Below are 23,818 nucleotides of genomic sequence, written 5' to 3'. Positions count from 1 at the left end.
AGTACTGTATCATCCTCTTGTAGTGCAATGAATGGGTCCCTTGATAACATCATTAGTTGTTGAACAGAGTTAATTTCCTCTGCTTCTTCTCCTATGTCTGGCCATACTCTTATTCTTGATCAAGTTGAGGTTGTGCGAGAGAATAGAGTGCAAGTGTTTTAGAAGTAATGCCATATGAAATTGTCATATCTCCAGATCTACAACCTATATATGCATCAGTTGTTGCCAGCCAAGGTCTTCCCAAAATAATTGGATAGCCTCCTAATGTTGCCTTGGGAGAGAGGATTATGAAATCAACAAGATATTCCCAAGAATCTAATGTGACAACAATATCTTCAACCATTCCTTTAGGCTGAATAGTTAAGCAATCAACAAGTTGCAAGACTGTTGGAGTTGATATGAGATTAGTAATGCTGAGTTGCTGCACGACATCCTTAGTTATCACATTTATTGTTGTTCCCAGGTCTATCAAGGCATTTTTTATTTGAGTTTCATTAATAAGTATCTTGACAATAGGGTTACCTGGATCAGAATATTTAGGGATTGCTATTTTTCCCAACATAATATCAACCAATTGTCCTACTACATGCACTATTTTTGGATCCTTTTTCTTCCTCCTAGGTTTCTTCAAATGTGCTTCTTTAATAGCTTTTCCATATATGGGAATACCTTTAATTTCTTGAAACCATGGAATTTTAACACATATATGTTTTAGTTGATCAATAAGATCAAAGGCTATATCATCATGCTGCCTAGATACTTCTAATTGTAATATTTGAGGAAATGGGGGAGTTCTTATAGGTATATTTGGGGTTTTTGACTGCTGGACTTGCTTAGGATTTCCAGATTTATCAGGCATACTTTCCTGAGAAGTCTCCTCTGCTAGTAACTTTGTTATGACTAGAGGAGATAGAGTAGGCAATGTTGTCCCCGATCTCAAATGAATATCACTTATATTGAGAGAATATGCAGGATAACTATTAGGATCAGTTGAAAAGACTTGATGTTGTTGTTTTGGTTTATTATTTGGATTTGGAATAGGCCGAGTTGGCAATTGGGTTGGCTTGGATGGAGTAGCATTAGGAGTTGGTGGCATTAAAGTTGGCTATTGGGACTGTTGTTGTGGCTGCAGGAAACCTGGTGACTGGTTTGCCCATTGCTGTCCTCCCCTCCATTGTGGTGACTGTTGCTAGTTACCTTGAGGAGGAGACCAATTCCCTTGTGGTTGCTACCATTGAGATGAGGAATTATGATAATTAAGCCAAGGGTTTTGAGGAGTATAATTTCCAAAATTTTGGGAATATGGAGGTTGCCACTGATTGTTTTGTGCATTGAAATTCATATAAGGATTAGAAAATGACAATGGATCCTGTGGCATACCTTTTCTTGGAGGCCAAGGCCTCTATTGTGCAACATAGAAAATTTGTTCATCATCTCCATAGATAGGCTTGAAATTTGGGGAACTCTGTTGGCTATCAATTTTAGCTAACAGTTTGCATCTACAGTCCTTCTTCTTTTGTCGATAGTAAGGACAAAATTCAGCAAGCATATCCTTTGCCTCCTCATGCTTATTCTTTGCCTACAGTGTATCCAATTGGGTAGCCATATTATTAATTATATATTCTTTAAAATCCTTCAATAGATGAGTTGTTTCCATTCTTGAGACTATTGAAGATGACTTGGCAATTGAAGAACCAGGCCTATAGTGTCTTCCTCTTTTTGCTGCAACTCTTGATTATTTTTGACAGATTTGTCTGATGTCATCCCATTGAACTTGAGTAATATTTCCTCCTTCCATTATATCTAAGGAGTCAACACAATCATCATTGACGCCCCTCAGAAAGATCAACTTCATAGAGTCTTCACTTAAGTTATTATGTTTAGACTTGCTGATACTAAATAAAAACCTTTCCAAATAGTCTTCCACGCTTTCTTCTTCTTTTTGTGTCATTATGAAGATATCATCACCATGTCAGTCCATTCCTCTGCAATAGTCTTTATATTTATCCAAGAAGTTTGTCTTCATTCCCTCCCAGGTAGTGATTACATTTCTTCCTAAACTCATAAACCATCTCAAAGAAGCTTCTTTCAAAGTAGCAGGGAATAACTTGAGTTTAAGAGCATCGGTGGTATAATCATAACTCCGGCACAAGATATCAAATTCAAACAAAAAGGTGTATGTATCCTTTGTTACCAACCCATGAAATTTTGGAAGTGAAGAGGCTGGTATGTTTTTCAAATTTGCATTATCATGCAAGTCAAGAATGGGAAACTCAAATGTTGGATTTACAGGTGGAGGTGGAGGATTTGCTACCATTGGTCCCTGATAAATAACTAAAGGTAAAATGTTTTGTTCAAGGGGGTTCGTTAAGGAAGTCCAGGTCTCCTTCTGACAAATTAAAGACACTACCATTTAGCACATAGGTTTCTGCAAAAGGGTTTACTTCAGGTGCTTGATCTGATCTTATATCTTGAGTAGAATGAGAGGGAAGAAATCTTCCTAATTCATCCATTCTCCTCCTATGCATGCAGATTAATGAAAGAAATTAAAAAATCTAATTAAAAAAAACTTGAAACTAATGGTTTACAACAGATTCTTAGCTTGGCACCATCCCCGACAACGATGCCAAAAATGTTGGTCCTCACAACTGGAATGGCAACTAGGTGATAAAACACAATTCAGAGATTGAATATCCTTGAATAACTAACCTTTCTTGTGGCAAAGGCTCATTTAGTTATCAACCAGGGATGTAAACTTGAAATGGGCCAACACTGTATGTGCACCAAATTCACATTGCAACCATTTTATATAACTGTAGGAAAGGAAATTCTTCTTAAAGTAAACACATGAAATATTTAATAAACTAATACTTAATCCTACAATTAGAAATTGCTTTAAACAATTGTTGTTAAAAGATAAAGTTATGGCAAGCAACAAGAACTACTCTGTTGTTGTGGCTACAGGAACTGTTTCCTATGGTTGCAGGAACAAACAACTGCAGAAACAACTATTATAGAAGTATGAAAACTACTTAAAACATACAAAGGATTACTCACCAAGTGGGCCCCCTTGAGTGAATATTTCCAAAATTTCAAATTACACTTATCTAATTATCCAAAATCACATTGATCTCTTTATTTCATCTTGACTGAAAAATGCATACATAACACCAAAAAAATGTGTATTAAAAAATACTATCTTTTTCTCTGCTATCCCCAAGAGGAGAGAGATCCTTTTATTTATAGGAAAGCTGATAACAAAATTCTAACTAACTGCCAAAATCCCTATGGAATAGGTGAACAAGAATTATTAACAAAAGAAGAAGAAGAAGAAGTCAGCATAGGACAATAGAACAACATATGTCCTACAGTTGAGAAAATATAGCATGACTGCCTCCTAGATCTGAGATCCACTAGGAACATTTATAAATGTTTTCATAAATCAATCTGCTGAAGAATCGGTCAAGTGATCCCGATCATAATTGTATTCTTTTGACTAGGTTTGCATTGCGATTATATACTTGATGATCTTTTGAACTGCCATTTGTCTTTACTTCACCTTTGTTGACCCTGCATTAAGATATTAACACGCACAACAACATGTGTATATACTAATGCTAACATGATATAACATAAACCATATTTACAATTAACTTTAGATATTTGCATAGACAGATCATTTGAAACCACTATATGACATCCTTAGGTATAGGTTAAACCGGTTTCAAAAACACTTGAAAGGTATCTTCTTAGGAAAACATCATAATCCAAATGTCATCTAATCATAAGACCTAGGTAGGAGTATTATATCAAAAATCTATAAAAATAGAACCATCATTTAGGCTCATCAGGTCTCTTAACATTTTTTTCTAAAAGATTATAGTTTCGAACGATAAAGATAAATAAAGTACAAAAAAAGGACTTTGATAGCATTAATTCACCCATTCCAATGTGTTGACATGGTTGATTGGGCCCCACGATAGAAAACATATGAAATATCTATATTTCCATGTTTGTGTTTCTCTTAACTAGTCTTTTTGTAAGAATGCATTCATTTTTAGAGTGGTCAAAGCCTGTCAAGTTGACTAGAATCAAGATAGGGTATGGTAGAGGGATCCCATATTTACTTGTAGGTCTAGATGGAATATTCGTAGGTGGCACAAATTTTGAGAACCACTCCATCATATTTTGACAGTTTTTTGTACTTGTGACTCTTAAGATCTACTTCAAAGTCAAAATATTATAGTATGGGATGATCAAGATAGTCAAGTGTAAAATAGGACCCCTAGTAGCATTCACCCACCAACCCTGATATGTCAGTATAGTAGATTGAGTCCCACAATACATAAAATATAAAATATGCCTATCTCCACTTCCACACTACTCTCAACTTATGCTTTTTTACAAGAATGCATTCATTATTGGAATGATCAACTGATATTGATTTTTTGATTAATTAAGAAAGAAAAAAGGGCCCTAATCCTGAATTCAATAATAATTCAAACCATCACAAAGCAGAAACAACAAGAAGCAGTTGAAACCAACTAGACAGACATAATTCCCTTAATCAATCAAAAACATTAACAATATTAACAAAAGAATTGAAAATAGAAAAGAACTTAATAGCAGAGTACCATCTAAACATAACCAAAATTTGGCACGTAGGCTTCAAAGTCTTAAAACTAAAGTTGTCTTAAAAAGCCTAGCCGACCTATTACCAGCTAAACTATTAGCATAAAATAAGCCTGCAGACCTCCACCCAACTCTGAAAAGAAACAACGTCAGTAATCCTTACCTTTAGGGTTAGAGATGATCACCCAAGTCTTTGACAACTTTTGTAGATTTTTTTTCCAATAATCCTGAGATGAAGTATGGTTAGCATCCTCAATCTCCTTTTGATTCCCAATATTCCTTCATTTTTTCTTTAATTTAGATTGACCTAAGACCGGAACCATAACAAATTTCATCATGATGCCATGAGTAATTATGGTGAGAGAATTAATAACTTAAGCCATATGTGTTTTTGCCATTTTGAGCTCCTGAGCCCTAGTTTCCACTTCTTTGAGTTGCACCTACCTATCTGCCACCTAAACTTTCTGATTGTTGACCTGATTCCCATTCCTCTTTCCCTCCTCATTAGTAACCTACATTTCCTCTTTAGATGTATCTTCCCATTTCTCATAATAATTTCTAATATCTTTCTTTGGTTGTGTTTCCTCTACATCATCATTAGGTTCAACAATAACATTATATTCACCCCCCTCCTCAAAATTAGCTTCATGTTCACAAATACAGTCATCATAATTTGAGTCTTCATAATTCTCCCGTTTGTCTAGAAAGTACTCCTCAAATAGGGTATCAACAATCTTTTCAAACTTCACTTGTTCATTTTCTTTATTTTTTTCCTTGAGTCTAGTTGATAGCCTCTCACCTGGGCTAATGTCTTATTAGAAAAACCCTACAAGTTGTACTCTGCATCATAGATTTCCTGATATTGTTCATCAACATCAATAACTTATCTTGTGGTTTTATGAGATTTAAGGTTCAACTTCTTATCCTTAGGGTTACCTATTTTGGCAACAAAAAAATTATGCTTATCCAGAGTAAGTTTGAGAAATTTAGCATCTCCATTAAGTATAGGGGAATTTTTGTTGGGTTTTCATTTCTTCTTAATATAAGCAAATGGTTTTTTCTAGAGAATGGGGAGTAATCAACCAATTCAATTTTAACCAATCTACAAGTTTTTCTAGCGTTAATGGTTAACAAGTGGTTACCATGCAAACTCTTGACAAGCTCATGCTTATACAGGGTATACATAAGACCTTGATGAACGAGAGGTGATGATCCATTACTAATGTTATGACATAGTAGGGAGAAGAGGAAAAAAGGAATAGTGATGAACTCCTTATGCCTAATGTGGTACAAAATAAGGAAGTGATGCCTATGAATCATGGTATACCTACCCTCTAGAGAAAATTAATGCCTAACATGAAAGCTAACTAGAGCATAGGGGCGAAGGAGATTAGACTTGTCATAGCCATTTTGCAACCTCTTCGACTTTTCCCCTTCTTTAAAATATTTTTTCATAATTTTTGTTATCTTTAAAGCTTTTCTTCACCACTTGTAACCCTTCATATTTCAAGCCAGTTGCTTCCGCAATTAACTGAGGGGTCACTTTGAAGTTGAAAATTTTCCTATAAAGACTTCCTATTCCACTAATAATTGTAGAATTTGGAGGAGAGAGTGGGATTATACCCTTGCACGGCCTAAAAAAAAGGAACCAGGCCAACATCCTTGAAAAGATTTCATTAGTCCTCATTTTGTTGCAAAGTCTTGATGTCTCTTGGTTTCAACCTCTTCATAGCTCCACCCATGTTGAATATCCTCAACTCTTTCTACAACAAACCTATTCGATATAACTTTCTATGAAAATTTAGGTGGCCAAGATTCGAGATAGTTGTTAAATGAAAACAATTTTTCATTTTACCATTCACATTCAGAGGAATGATTAATATGGTACATAACAAATAGCTCACACACACTTCCTATTTTATGAACTGCACAACCTCTTTACAAATTTGGCATTTCCAATTAATGTCATTGTTACACCTCCTCTTTATAGGATTAAAAAATGAATTTCTAATCCTAATAATTAAAAGATATTTGACAACCCAATGTTTCTTAATATCACTTGTGTTGATATGACACACCATGAGATACATTAATTTCATGATCATTAAAGTGTCATAATTATAATTTTTAATCCACTTCATGAGATAAATGTTTTGACATCACCATCTTATAATTTTGTGGTCTCTCATTAGCAGGGATCTCCATCAACTTTTTAGGACATTGAGAATACTTTTTATAGGTCCATTCACTATAGTTTAAGTCCCAAATATACATCACATCTACAACATTGTTACATTCTTTGAAAACATATAAGACTTTGGATTGAAGGAAACTCCTTAATAAAATCTTACATTCTTCCATTATTCATTTTATTCCCAAGAGGCCTCAACTTTACCATTTAGGATTGAGATAATAAACTTTGAGTCACCTTTCAAGATAATCTTTTAAATTTTCAAAGCTTTTAATCTCTTTAACCCCCACCATGCAACAACAAATTTAGCTCTATTGTTTGAACCCACACCCAAATTACAACCATAACTATCAATAATCTACCTTTACTATCCTGTATAACTCCACTCACACCAGAGACACCTGGGTTCCCCTTAGAGCAACCATCAAAATTAGATTTGACCCAACCATCTTCAAGGGGTTATCATCTACTCATATTTCTCTTTAGGATGTTTGAGAAGTTTATTTTAGATGCATCATGATTAATACCCCATTAGAGTACCCATAGAAAGAAACATTTATATTTTCTTGAATTTTTTGTTTAATTGACAAGAAGAGTTCCTTAACATTTCTAGTTTGATCCCTGAAAATGTGATTGTTTCTCTCCTTCCTCAGCTCCCAAGAGAAATATGGGGGAATTTGTCTCCAAATATCCTTAATTATAGGATGAGAAAAAGGGTAGCATCCCCACATTTCCATGAACTTTCTTAAACTACTTGCAAATATCCAACACACGGCAAGGGAGGACAACACATCATACCACACTTTCTAGGCATAGGGGTAATGAAGCAATAAATGCTCTATGCTTTCAAAATCATTATAACAAAGAGTGCATTGGTTAACAAATAAAAGTCCTATTTTATTAAGATTGACAACAGTTAAAATGTTTTTATTAACATCAATCCACAAAAAACAATAAATCTTAGGACTGAGTTTGGGAATTCAGACATGATCCCAAACAAAGGAATCCTGGTGTTCACAATCTAGAGAAGAGTAAGTTGATTTGATAGAGAATTTAACCTATTGGAGAAACTTCCAAATCCATTCATCTTCCTTGTATTTATTAAAGAAACAACAATATTCAAGTGACTGATATAGAACATTCAAATCCTACTCCCATCTATGTTGCATACCTCCTCTTAGACATCTGGGGCTCATAAGCTATATTCTATTTTTTTTCTGAGCATGATTCCCACCTTCCTAGATAACATAATCATAAAGAAACTTACCATTTATGGTACTTACAAATATTTTTAAAAGGCTTAAGCTATCGATAGAGGAGAGCACCACATCATTTTTCCAAACATGATCCCAAAAAAAGGTATTATTGCCATTTTCCACTAGCTTCCTTCCTCCTTGTCTAATAATATGTCTGATTTTGAGCAAATTGTTCCAAACAATTGAATCATATGGAAAATTAGTATCCCATTAAAACTAACTAAGGTGTCTATTATGCATATAATTTTCTTTTATGATATTAACCCAGTCCTTAGTGCCTTCCACAATTCACCATCCTATTTAAGCCAAAATAGCTTTATTAAACTATCTTCCTTTTCCCAAGCCCACAATTTTTCTTAGATTTACACATCTTATCCCAACTCACAAGAGAAATTCTTGACTTTTCCTCCAAACCAGTCCATAGAAATGTTCTCTGAATATGTTTGATTTTATCTACAAAATGATCCAGGATCTTGAAAAGAGATAAGTAGTAGACTGGAATGTTTTGGAAAGAGGCTTTGAGAAGTTATAGTTTCCCCACCTAGCTAAGGAGCTTACCTTTCCAGCCAGCTAGTTTTTTCTAAATCCGTTCCATAATATGATTCTAATAATTGTTACATAGTTTTTTAGCACCGAGATGTAGCCCCAAATAGGTGATAGGGAGATCAACTTCTTGACAATTAAGAATATTTGTAATCCTTGTTTTATTATGTTTGTCCACATTGAAGAAATAGATTTTATTTTTATTGTAATTAATGTACTACCCACAAGCCTCCACATAGTTGTTTAGAATCTCCTTCCATTATTTCGCTTCAAGGATAGAAGCTTCACCAAAAATAATTGTGTCATCCACAAACTGCTAGTGAGATGACAGTAGCAAGTAGGAAGCAACTTTAAACCTTTTTAGCAAATTGGGGTCAATATATTTCTGAATATTTCTTCCCAACACTTTAGCAATAATAATAAACAAATAAGGGGATAGGGGATCACCTTGTCTAAGACCCCTACCACAAGAAAAATAGCCTTGAGGGGATCCATTTATCAACACAAAATAAGATATAATTAAGAAGCATCCTCTCAACATTTAAAAAAATCTTCCTTTGAATCCATACTTCTTCAACATTTCAACTAAGAAAGGCCATCAAACCCTATCATAAGCTTTAGAGATATTAAGATTTAACATTATCCCACATCTTTCTTATTGGAGCCCATTGAATGAATTAGTTCATGGTGAGGGCAAGATCCAGAATATGTTTTCCTTTCACAAAACCTTTTTTGGTTCTAAGAAATCATTTTATCTTTCACAAATTTAAGCCTATTCACCAATATATTAGAGATGATCTTTTATAAATTATTGCATAGGCTTATAGGTCTATAATATTTTATAGAAGTAGTATTATCAAATTTTAGGATTAAAGCAATGAAATTGGAATTCACTTGCTTTAGCAATATACCCAATCTAAAGAAGTCTTTGACAACATTGTAAAGATTAGAAGCCAGCTCATCCCAAAACTCCTAAAAAAAGGCAAGCGGGTAATTTATATTTATTTGAACACAATAAAAATAGGGTAATGTATAACAATCCCATATCCACTAGTAGGTCCAAAATGATATTTTTACATGCCACAAACTCCAAGAACTACTTTGTCAAAGTTTGGCAATTTTTAGCTCATAGGTCTCTCAAAGAGATAATGTTGGAAGAATGTACCTTGCAAGGAAGAGAGACTCAAAGAATGAATAGAGGCATTTGGTGGAATTCACCTGTGCACCTTGGTATGTTGGCATAATCAGTTGGCCCCCATCACACATAAAATACAAAATATGCCTATTTCCATGTTTTACATTGCTCCCTATTGACACTTTTTATAAGAATGCATTCATTTTTGGAATGATCAAATGATGCAAATTTAACCTCAATTAATATAGGATATTGTAGAGGGACCCCATATCCACTTGTAGGTCCATATGTAATATTTCTATGTGCCATAAACTCCAAGAACTATTTCGTCATAGTTTGTCTATTTTTTCCCTTACGACTGTTAAGAGATAGTGCCAAAATAATATGGTGTGCAAGGATTGAGAGACTCAAAGAATGAATAAAATACTTTGGTAGAATTTATCTACCTAGCTCATTTTGTAGGTTTAGTCAGTTTGGTCCCAACATGCACATAACATAGGATATATGCTTCCACAATTAGACTACTCTCAAATAACACTTTTTACAAGAATGCATTCATTGTTGGAATGGTCAAATAGTGTCAAGTTGACTAGAATAAAGATGAGGTACTATAGGGGAACCCATCTCCACATGTAGGTCTAGACAAAATATTCCTACATGTCCCAAACTTTGAGGACTACTCCATCGTAGTTTGGCATTTTTTTCTCTTAGGATTCTTAAGGGACTAAACCAAAATAACGTATCCTATAGGGATCAAGAGACCCAAAGAATAAACAAAGGCATTTGGTAGCATTCAGATGCCCATCTAAATATGTAATTGGTGCAGTCGATTTGGCTCCACCACACACATAATGCAAAATATAAAAGTTTCCACATTCATGTTGCTCTCAAATGATATTTTTTACAACAATGCATTCATTATTTACATGGTCAAATGATGTAAACTTGACCAAAATTGAGATAGGTATATATAGAGGTACCTCATATCCATCAACAGGTCTAGAAAAAATATTTTAAGGTGCCACGAATTTCTAGAACCACTTTGTCATAGTTGACATTTTTTTGTACTTAGGTCTCTGAAAAGAGTTTGTTCAGAGCTCATCATTCAAAGTGATCAAGAAATAGTGAGAAAGATGAGACCTCTCCCAACATTTAACCACACAACTAAAGTGTTGGTACAGTTATCTGGGCCCCAAGAAAAGAATAAAAAAGTTCGGTTCGACAACTACCCTGGCTAAGGATCTTGGCAAGCTTATGTTGAACGTAAATTATGGCTTTTGTAACATTTTTTTTTTATCAAGCGCTTTTGACTGGAGCTATGAACCAGTGAGATCACAAGGAGGACCTCATCTCCAAATCGAGGGCCAAGGCATCCACTTTGAAGCACCCTACACAGCTTGAGAGCACAAATGTCAATTTCCTAGCCAATAAACAAAGAGTAATCAACAAACCAACATTAGGGGGACCAAGACCATGCTCCAAATTTATCATTCACTCACTCCAAAACAGCGAACAACCTCTTCGACCAAAGCAGACTTGTAGTCTGCCAAGTCAGCAAACCGGTGCGAGACGAACAAACGGTGGGGGCAGAGAGGGGCCAAGCCCCATGCATTGAACTCACGACCTCCACCGGGGGAGGCTCGCAGCACTACCACTATGCTATGGGGTGAACCCCATGGCTTTTGTAACATTACATTCATCATCACCACAATAAAAAGTTCCGAGATAAGAATAACTAAGAGAGGTTATTTTGGAGGGACCGTACTTGCACCTATAGGTCTAAATATAACATTATTAAGTGTCACAAATTTTGAGAACCACTATGTTATAGTTTGATAATTTTTTCCACGTAGTCCTCTTAAGAGACTTTTCTAGAAGTCTATAGTATGAAATGATCAAGACAAATGGGGTGCAAAATGGGTCTTCTCCTAGCATTCACCCATCCACCTAATCATGTTAGTGCAATCAATTTAACTCATGACACATAGAACAAAAAATATTTCTATTTCCACATTCACAATATTTCTATTTCCACATTCACATTAACATGGTAGAGGAGGAGATGGTGATATTAGAGAAAATTGACAATTTGTGAAATGTTTAAATTGTATTGATGAAGATAATGAGCATAATGAAGTCCAACTTGTGCAGTGAGTCCTTGGAACCCTGACCCATGTTGCTCGCCCTGCACATTTAATCCATAGTAGGCCTTTTCATGTCACAAATTTTAAATCATTGTTGGAGTCCTTAATCTGTTGTAGTTCTTGAAAACCTCGACCGACCGATAAACCTTTAAGTGTCAAGTCTTGTGTATGTCCAAAAAGGGGCCCCAGCCTGCATTATCGGGATATCACTATGTAACTAAAGTAAACCCGTAAGATTTGGTGTCGGTAAGTCTTCTCCCACCCGATATCTCGATCTCCGATAGTCATGTGTCAATTGGTCTCTCACAAATAATATATCAGTTGATCACGCTTTAAAAGTTTTTTTGCACACACTTTATTTGCTCAAAATTTTTCAATGGATGTGACTATCCAATACTCTGATGGTGGTGATCCCAAAGCCAGTCACTTGCATTGTGACGTCAACAGAGTGTCTTTCCGTAATGAGCAATAAATAAGACAATTAATAAAGGCTTTATTTCAAATCGCAAAGCAGTACAACAGTTGTTGAAACTCAAGAATTAATTTCTCCAAGGTTTCATTTATTTGTCAACCTTGCTCATGCCATTTTCATTCGAGACTTCTAGGAAGTTGGAAGAGGCACTCGAGCGGAAGCACAAAACCAAGTTCGAAAGTAGAAGCTCTCTTTATTTAAAATTGTTCAAGTTTGCAGTTTTCTTGTTGATAAAATAGTAGAAGCTTCTTAATTTAGCATTCATGAACTCTTGCTTTCCTCACTGCTCCATCCTCTTTTATCCAAACTTGAGCTTCCATCATTCATTGGAAACCCTTACATTTCTACATTAATTTTCAATGGCGCCAAAACCCTCTTAGGCCATAGAAAATAAATTGGACTACATTAAAGACCCAGAAGTCGGCCCTTTCATTATGCATGGTATTCAAAAGAGGCTGCATAGTTCAGAGAAGTCTCTCATTTGGCAAAAAGTTATTGAATCTTCTCTTTCTCAAGCTAGAGGCTACCCTTCTGTAGTTGCACGCCTAGAACTATTCCTCTCCTGTGTGCAACATTACTACCCAGATTCGCGATAAATTTGAGGTGCAAATCAAATTTTAGTAGCCAAAATAAATACAAGTAGAATCTCTCTTTCCCTACACCTCCCCGAGAGAGAAGGGCAGATGGATTTAACCTTTTAGTTAGGATGGGAATGCTTCCATAACCAGGTAGATTAGTGCCTAGACACAATTGCACAAGGTTGGTTGAAAGCTCCTCGTCCTGGTAATTAAATCCAAGTTATCTTCTTAGATGAAAATAGAGCTCTTTCAGGATGATATTGCCAATATCATTGTGCTACTGTGTCGTGTGGTTAGTAGACTGGGAACATAATTCTTTGAGGAGTGGATGTGTCATTTTGTTCTAACCATATATGATGATAAAAATTAGATTGACTAGGCGAAATTCATATGTGACTCTCTCCATGAACATCTTGTCAAATTTAATGATAGGAAGCAATTTCATTTGTGCTTTGTGCTCTTCTATGTGATAGCTACAAGAAGGGTTTCCTGGCCAAGTTGGAAACCCTTTTGACGGTGCCCTTGTTTACAATTGTTTTCCTCAGTTGTAGAAAAAAGAGAGTATGAGGAATTTCTCTCATGTCCATGACATTTTCTTCATGCAGTCATTAAGGACATCGAAGGGAATCCTAAGAGAAGAATATTAGAGGAAGCTATGGCCCTGATCCAAACTCATGGTAGTTTCTATGTTCAATTTAGGAGTTTCTCTTATCTGAGGGTCAAAGGTTATGAAAAGCCTCGCTGAAACTACCTAGGTATCCCTCTGATTACCTTGTGTTCTTAGAATTGTGTCGCTAGATGGCCTTTGTGAATATCAAATATGTTTAGATGAGAAAGAAGGGATATTATTTTCCTTTGAGACTATCCCATTTTTCTTGTAAAAATAAAGAATCTACAAAGTTCTCAGACAAACTTCTAGCTGAGTTAGGTCTCCCTTATCTGCCAATGAGAACCCATTTTGATAGTAAAGGCTATGTTAAAAAAATGTTACGGAGTGGCCCACTATGTCCATGTGCCCAAGCTAGAAGACTTTTGGGAAGATTGCATTGATGAGAATGAAGTTTTCAGGAGAAGCTTTATGCAGCTAACCCTTAGCCATATGCTTAATATCAATGTTATTTCCTCTATTCCAGAAAATGTTATTGATGATGATTCAAACCTGGTCAATAGTTTGTGCTAGAATGCTAGCTTACCCCCTTTTCAGTGGCCAAAAAATGAAGAAGAAATGGATGTCAAAGGAAGGACTTCACAAGTCCTAGACAGGTCACAAGCATGGTTGGGTGTGCAATTAGAAGTCATTTGGTTCCTCATCACAAAAGGGAGCACCCAAGGAAACCAGTACAGTTTCTCAAGCCTCCCAGAGGGTGGTAGGGAAATCAACATAAGAGACCAGTATGTCTTGGGTAGACTCGCAGTCTAGTGGAGATGATGGCCCACCTGAGAAGAACCAGAAATTGAAATCTGTTTGTGAAATAGGTGTTGTAACACCACCTAAGAAGAAGAGGACAACTTTGAAAATCAATTATAGCAAGGAAGGAACTCAATTTCTTCACTAATTGGGAGAGCAAAACCCACTTGTTTCTCTAGTTGATGATGTAGATCCGCAAACTCCTCCTTCTGATGTTTCCTTGTTGACCCCTGCTACCACCATCAATACTTTGTTTGTCAAAAGTCCGGCAAACCCCTTCATCCACCCCATGGATAAAAAAGGCGATTGAGAAACAAAAGAAACAATATTCACCAGCCAATGAAATCAGGATTGACACAGTAATACGACTGCTAGGAGAAATGCCAAAACCTAAAAAGGCAAGGCAAATGGCTAGGATGATTGTGGATCCACAAACAGAGCACCATGTCTTAGAAATTGTTGATCCTAATGTGGATAAAACTGAATAAGAAATCACTAAAGAGGAGTTTAATATAAGCAAAATTGACATGGGACCTACAACAACAGAAGGAGATATTTATCATGCCAAGCATTCTGTTGTTGTTTTGTCTAGGAGAACTAAAGATGTGTAAGGAAGAATGAAGAGCTCGCTCAATATGTAGATGCTCTTACTTACTTCGTCCGATCTACTTGGTCAACTTAGAACCTCGCCACCGACTCTTCCTCTGGGATATCTATCATTGAACTTATCAATTCTGATAAGTTGGAGATTGTCAAGCGAACACAAGTCATAGCTAAAGCAATTGATGGTTGGGCTAGCCAGGTGATCCTAAATGGGATGTCATTCATCAAACATGGCTTGAGGAACTACGACACTCTCAATCAGATAATAAATGTACATTAGGTTAAATTGCAAATGACAAGGAAAGAAACTAGTAGATTAATCGTTGCTCTCTTAGAGATGTGGGAAGTTACTAAATTGCCCCAAAATGTTTTAATTGCAAAACATGTCATTGAAAATTCTAATGTAGACAATGCCACCACTTGGATGGAGATGCTAGAATGGAAGCATCATGTTACAAATGAGCTCCAATCACACCTTACTGCTTCAATAGTCTAGAATATGAACCTTTGGCAAAATCTGAAAAGATCCTTTGATATAATTGGCATCAACATACTTAGCGATGATGGAAAGGAGCTACTAGAAGGAGAAATAGTAAAAACTTTCCACTAAAAAGTAGAGGATAGCCTCTCCACTGCTAATGTAGGATCAAAGTCTCTTGAACACTTGAAGGATGTAATGATAGTATTAAACTCTGTCAGTGAGGAGGTCCAAGATATTCTAGGAAAGATCACTAAAGCAAGTCAGAAAGTTGCCAAGTGGCAAATCAGGGTCGAAGCCACAACTGAACCTACGACAGAAAGCATATCATTGATTCTTTCAAATTTCAAGGTGTATAGGAAAAATCTAAACCCATAGGTGGCACAAAAACAACAGGGCAATGTAATGGACATAGTGGTGGAAGGTCAAGTAGTGGTAGATGATGACGTGGAGCTAGAAGATGAAGAAAGGGATGGGGGCACAACTGTTTGATTCTTTGCTTTCTAGTTAGTTGTTTCATTTTCATTCTTGGCTCATAAACTATTGGTCCTGGTGGACCGTTTAATTAACGGTTATGTTTAAGACTTTCTTGAAATGACTATCTCCAAGAAGTCGTTATGTTTGGTTAGTTAAGCTAAACTTTTTAATGATGGATGAAACAATAGTGAAGGGTTCCAATTTTGGGTTCCGAATGCATAATTTATAGTAGACAGTAATCTTGCAGATTTTATGAAAAACTAAATGGAATTATATTTGGAAGAGACTTTGAGTTGTTTCAGTTGGGATTCTGATCTATGTGTGATGCTATCATCAATGATTACATCTGAGTGGTTCATTGAATGTTGTTAAATAAGTTCTTGATCTAGACTTTGTGTTGTGTTGAAGGATTATTTTTTGCATTATTGTGAATCTGCATTGGATATTATGTATATTGTTGTTGTTGTTTTCTTTATATGGTAATTATTCATTAGTATAAGTCTGTGTATGTATGCTAGTGGATGATTAAAATTTGAAGCTATGGTGAGTGATCTTTATACTTTGTTATAGGGGTCAAAAGTAGTTAGTTTTATTCATATTTCTTTATTCTGTAAAGTTTTCCTTTCTTGCTTTTTGGCCAAAAGCATACCCCAAAAAACCCCAAATTTATAACGTAAGAGGGATAATACCTTTAAAATTCAGAGGAAAGTTGCAAAATAGAACGCAACTTCTCCAATTGTTAATAGTTTGTTCCCTAATCTGGGGCTAGTAGTCATATTGTTATATTTTGAAGGGAACAAAATATGTTAACCAATAACCCAGAGACATTAAATTTTAGTCTTGAATTTTCTCTTTTCTCTTTTAAAAGGTATTCAACAAGTGAAGATTGTTAAGAAAGGTGTCTCAACTTTGCATCCTATATTGTTAGTATTTTTTTTTTTTTTTCCTTCACATGAAAAATAGATCATCCCACTTTGAGATGACACTCTTTTCCATGTCAAATATTATGTGAAATGTATAATAATTTGTAAGAGAATAAAATATAATTACTACATACAAGAATGTATTGGACATTGTAAGACTAGAGTTACTTGTAATGGATTATATGAAGCATAAGAGCATGATTATAATGGAGTTACATTGGAATCTTGACCAATATTATGACAATCTATGATGCATCTCATGAGCTAGTTTTGAATGGATTTTAATATGTCAAAATGGAACAACAAATTGAGACACATTTGATAGGCTATGATAGTTGTAAGAGCATATCCTATTTTTAGCCTAGAAAACCATAACCAACTTGGGTGTTGGCAATATACCAAATATGGTGTAATTTTTTTACTACAATGTTTACATGTGATTTTGAAAAACCACACTTTGTTTGTGGTTTCATATTTACTTAGGATGTCAGAGATAGAGGTTTCATAGTGAATTTTATAAGTATTGTTATGGTGCCAAATTTGTTCCAAAATCTTTATCAATTATACCCCTATGAAGGCTTGTACTTCGCAAGTGTATTATACTTATTTGTTTTATTGATAAGAGTAGTTTATGAAAGGGCCCAAACCCTTGTTCAACAAAGTAGCCAATAAGAAAACAAAATGAAAACAATGATATATGGTACAAACAAAATAACCCAGCTTAACTAAACAAATGATTTCTAAAAACAAATCAAGCCTACACACAATTATGAAAACAAAAGGCTTCTAGAATGAAGTAGAAGAAAATTGTAGAAAAGCTACTAAGTACTAATTGACTCAATACCAACAGATTCAACCTAAACAATACCAAATCCAACTCTATTCAATCTCACACCCGTCACTTTAGTATGCGATTGTGAAATAGATTTGGAAAACCTTACTTCCACCTATTGTTGTCCAATAAATACTATCTTCCAAGTCACCAAATTTGGGAGAAGTAGTGATGCAAATAAAGTATTAGAATCCTCTTACAAACACAAACAATCACTCACTTATTACTTTGGACAAAGATCATTAACCATTCCTTCAAAATCAAGTCTTATTTCTAGTAGCCCTTCAAGAGGGTTTGACAAGGCATAACTCTCCAAACAGACTTCGTATCAAAAATATAAAAACATATTTGGATACCCTTTTGGCCATTTAACAACATATATGGAAATGAGTATGGTTTTTTTTTTGGAACAAATGACTAGAAAATTGACTGGTAATGTTGCTACAAGAGTTCAAACTCAAAATTTTCACTGTGAAGTGCAACGAACAATCATTCATAACTTCCATACAATTCAAAATGTAATTTTTCCCAAAACCTGCACTCACCAAAATTGCAATATTTTGCACAAAACTTAATCAAATCACACGAAACCAACTTTTTAAGAAATTAGATTCATATCACTTTCGCATAAAATCAATGAGAAGTGGTCTCTTATCCATACAGGGGCATACAATGTCTTGGAGTAGAGAAAAATGTTAGAAAAATGCAAAAAACTAAATGTATTTTATTCAATAACTTCTCAAAACTTTACATTCCACTTCTACCCTACTCCTCACGACCTTTCATGAGGTATTTGAACATATTTAAACCCATTCCAAACCTTTGGTAACTGTCCAACCAACTTCGACATGAATTTTCAATTGATGACCTTTCATATTCTCAATTTTGACATTTTTTTTCAATATGACAATTTTGCAAGATTTCACAATATTTGACAACTTGACCCCACAATTAGCTAGAAACCTAACCAAATGACTCAAATACATTAGAAATGGTCTAAAAATTCAAATTTTACAACATTGCCTATTGGAGGCATAAAATGCACAAGGTGCTCTTGCACCAAACAACCGGCCTAAGAAGTTTCCAAGTCCCTTTGGAAATGTGTAGTAGCAACCTGCAATAAATTCAACTATGTCTTGGACTGCTTCCTCTCTCTGAATCTTTTCCTATCCTTTTTTGGGTGTCACCCTTTGTCTTCAACCATGCTCCATTTTGCCTTTTACCATCTCTTTCTCTTTTGTCATCAGGTTCACTATTAGTCTTCTCATTCAAAAGGACACATGATTGTCCTTTCACAGCTCTCAACTTTCCACCAACTCTTCCTCAACCAAGGACACAAGACTATCCTTTCAAACCTTCCTCGCTTTGACAAATAATTCATTCATCTTCTCATCTATTCCTATCAATGGAGTACTTTTCAGCATGGCTGCAAAATCAAGTGCTTCATCAAACAAGTATCCATCTCCCTCACTGCCTTACCACACAAACTCAACAAACTTCTTTTGCCTCACCTAGGTGTCTCCACTTTTCTCTCCATGGTCTTTTGGCAACCAACAATCAGGTTCTCTTCAACCTGTACAAACAAAATCAAACTCTCTCTTGCAGCTTAGATGGATCAAGCACTTGCAACCACCAACAACTTAACAACACTTAACAAATTCCAGATCAGCTAGCTCTGATACCACTTTGATAAAGAGAAAGGATTATAGTCCTCTTACAAACACAAAGAATCACTCACTTATTATTTTGGACAAATATCATTAACCATTCCTTCAAAATCAAGTCTTCTTTCTAGTAGCCCTTCAAGAGGGTCTGGCAAGACATAACTCTCCACACAAGCTTCGTATAAAAAATATAAAAACATATTTAGATACCCTTTTGGCCATTTAACAACATATATGTAAATTAGTATGGTTTATTTTGGAACAAATGACTAGAAAATTGACTGGTAATGTTGTTACAAGGGTTCAAACTCAGAATTTTCACTGTGAAGTGCAACGAACAGTCATTCATAACTTTCACACAACACAAAATGAGGTCAATCTCTCTTCGGTAATATTTTATATAGGATAGGTAAAAAGAAATTCCTAAAGTTACATAAATATCTAACGGTAGAAACCAAATTTATGGCGTTTTTTCCCAAAACGGGTAACCCTAGGTAGGGTTCAAACTTGCACTCACCAAAATTGCAATATCTTGCACAAAACTTAATCAAATTACATGAAACCAACTTTTTAAGAACTTAAATTCATATCGATTTCACATAAAATAAATGAGTAGTGGGATCTTATCCATACAGGGCCATACAATGGCTTGGAGTAGAGCAAAATGTTAGAAAAATGCAAAAAATTAAATGTATTTTATTCAATAACTTCTCAAAACTTTACATTCCACTTCTACCCTACTCCTCACGATATTTCATGAGGTATTTGAACATATTTAAACCCATTCCAAACCTTTGGTAACTTTCCAACCAACTTCCACATGAATTTTCAATTGACGACCTTTCACATTCTCAATTTTGACATTTTTTTTCAATATGACAATTTTGCAAGATTTCACAATATTTGACAACTTGACCCCATAGTTAGCTAGAAACCTAATCAAATGACTCAAATGCATTAGAAATGGTCTAAAAATTCAAATTTTACAATATTGCCTATTGGAGGCATAAAATGCACAAGGTGCTCCTGCACCAAGTAGGAAATTCCCCAACAAAGATCCCATCCATTGGCTCAACAAAAGCAAAGGAATGCCAAACTAGAAAATCCAACCAACAAACAACCTCCTCATGAGTAGGTTTAAGTAGAATTGAAGCAAATGGAATATTTTATTGAGCAACCCAAGAAAAAGGTGGGTGGGGCTCACCAATTCAAGTTGGTGTAGAAAGAGGGCATAATTTAGGTGTGTTAGATGGTTTGGAGACCACATATTTCAATGTCGATCTTCCAATAATATTGGGTAGGGATCCAACACCAAGCGGGCATGAGAGTGGGAGAGTAGACCTTCCAAATTAGGATCTTTACATATTGTTATTATGTTAATTGCTCAATAATACATTGAATTGCTTTGGATTGTGAGGTTTTTATTTAGAAAGGTTTTTCACCATGTAAATCATTATGATACAATATATTGTTTTTGTATTTATTTCCTTGTAACTACATCATCAACTTAGTTTTTCTACACACCCCCTCTTGGACGTGTAGGAAGTGTATTACACACCTTCACTTCCTTTCAATGGCTTGTATTCTTTTATACTTGGATGTTAATGAATGCGTTTAACTTGTGTTTGTAAGATTGCATAAAATATGTTGAGCTCATTAACATAGTTTTTTAAAGAATGAATTTTTTTTTAAAATTAAAAAAAAGCCTCTTTTTGATAATATTGAGTTTCATAAGTTTAAAAAAATAATTGGAAAAAGTATCTTGATTTCTAAGACATTCTTTAAGGTAGGACTTAAGGGGATTGAAATGGTTATTCAAGATAAATTTTTCATAGTTGCATAGTATTTTTTAAATCTTTGTAAATCAAGAACTATTTAACACACTAAATCGTGTGATGCACTTCAAAAATTAATCTATAGGTAGTGTAATCTTCAATCATCCAAAAATATTTAGGTCTTTTCAAGCACATGTAGACATAATAAATTGATAGCATCATGTCCAAGCTTTTGAGCCATGTTGATCTTACTAGCACAATTCAAAACGTTTAGTTCACACAATCAAACAAAAATCAAGTGTATACAGACATTTTAATTTTGAAACCTTGCTAAGAAAATTCAAAGTAAATCTCTTGAACAATTTTAACTTTGAAAACAAACCCAATTGAATGAGAATTAAAACAAAGAAGATGAATTAAGAAACCTCATAGCATGTGCACATCACATCTCAATAGTAGAAATTAATAAAACTAATATCCCTAAATATAAAAACTCCTATAATATGTCTTGATATGATATTCATTTGATATTCAATTTTCTCAAGTTATCAAAGCAAGTGATGCACATAAACTCTCTTCATTGATAACATTAAGCCTCCAAGTAGTTGATAAACTATAATAAGTTCAAAAGAAGGTAACCCAAGTTAGCCTTAAGTTAAACCTATTTTTAACACAAGCATTACGTGTAATATGAAAGAAACTTGAGCATTGAGAACTTTCACTAAAAGCTCAAGCTCAAGAAACTCAAGGATCAGGGGAAATAAACTCTAAAGATCTTAGCATTGATGAACTAAAGATTCCAAGGAACCATGATTATGGCACTTGTTACATCTTGGAATTTTAGGCTTTCAATGTATTCAATGCAAAAGAATTATAGGGAACTTAAAAATAATGATAGCTTGAGGTGAACTTAAGATAAAAAAAAGTAACCATTTATTAAAGTTTATTCAAATAAGCTTTAAGTAAACACACTGTAGGAGTTAATGGTGACTCCTCAACAACCATAGGAACACTTGCAAGATAAATAACTTCCACAAGAGATAAAATGTCAAGAATGGCTTGTTGATTATGGATGCAAGAATGAATGAAAATGTACACAAAAAAACTTTCTCAGAAAGGTAAGGTAAGGGATAGGATTTGACAAGATGTTGACATGTGTCTTGATCATATACAATTAGACAACTAACTCAATCAAATATTAAATTGACTTAGGTAACTAGAATTAAAATAAAAGCCATTAAGAGAAGATATGATAAAATTTTCTCGACAACTAAGACTTCTAAGACACATAAGACCTAAGTAAACTTAAGTCAAGTAAATAAGTTCCCTACTAGGAATTAGCTAGGCACAAAACCATACAAAACCTTATTCACACCAACACCCCTCTTTAAGTGCAACATAGAGAGTAGATTATTATGCAAATGATGAAAGATTATTATTGGTCCCGACTACTAGGCTATGTCAGGTACCCATGCAAATCTCCCACAAATGGAGGAAAGGAGAAAACCCAGTGGGACAAAAATCCTCTCCAAAAAGAGAGAAGATACAAATAAGGATGATGTGTGGAGGACTCAATGATACCCCCAAGGACTACATCCAACATGAAGATACAATCATTGACCCTTGCCCCATAAAATGGAAAAAGAGAGACAATATATTGCCCACACAATGAAGACGCTCCAATATTGATGAAGAATTATTGAAATCAAAAGAATATCTAATGCCTACAAACAACACATTTTCCCTTAGGAAGAAACAAGTCCATAGCTTGATGAAGAAGCCACTCCATGTCTAACCGAAAGGAGGAAATAAGTCTCAAAATGTGTCTTTGAAAACTGAATAGGAGTCTCCAAGCTTGAAGAAGCCACAATATACTCATGATCAAACTCAACTAAGAAACATGACAAATCAAATGAAGGAGGAAACTCATGAATGTCAATTTCCTAAAGACAATGAAGATGGGATAACAGTTGTGTTGAAATTGCCATCAAAGAAAAGTGAAATTCCCTCAAGTGTGTCCTTCAAATTTGCAGTATGAGACTCCAAAAACAAGTTTTAAATATATTCACCCATTAAGAAAAATATGAAACACTATGATAATATTGCCAAATAAAAGCACTAAAAGTTGAAGAGGCGACAAATAGAGTAGTAAGATCAACACTAGTTTCTAAAATACCAAGATTCAAATGACCAAACTTCTCCTCACAAACATGATTAGCACTTGATGAAAGTGTGTGTACATCAACCAAAGGAACATTATCATCATCATAAGAAAATGAGAAAAGGAATACAAATGGTATGAATAATCAACCATCCTTGTAGCAATGATCCATGTAGTGTCAATGTCCCTAAAGAAAATAGAATTAGGAGTGAACTTAACTTTTTTACCTTGTCCACTATAAGCAATTTGATAGACAAAAAGAAAAGAAGATTAGATGACAAGGATGAAACATAAAGCACATCATTAAACATAACATATGATATGATCTTATCTAGACAGCTAATACTTATATGGCATCTAGGACCTAAGAAAATTTAAGTCATGTGAATAAGTCCCCTACCAAGAACTCGCTAGGTACAAGACCTTGACAAGGTACAAAACCTTATTCACACCAACACAAATAAATTAAAGTCATCATAATAGCATATTGATTGTAATCAATAATCCATCAAGATGTCTACTACTCACAAAGTTCAATTGTTTCCA

Source organism: Cryptomeria japonica, chromosome 3 (genome assembly GCF_030272615.1).
Source record: "Cryptomeria japonica chromosome 3, Sugi_1.0, whole genome shotgun sequence".
Lineage (NCBI taxonomy): Eukaryota > Viridiplantae > Streptophyta > Pinopsida > Cupressales > Cupressaceae > Cryptomeria > Cryptomeria japonica.
Note: the sequence above shows the minus strand (reverse complement) of the source record.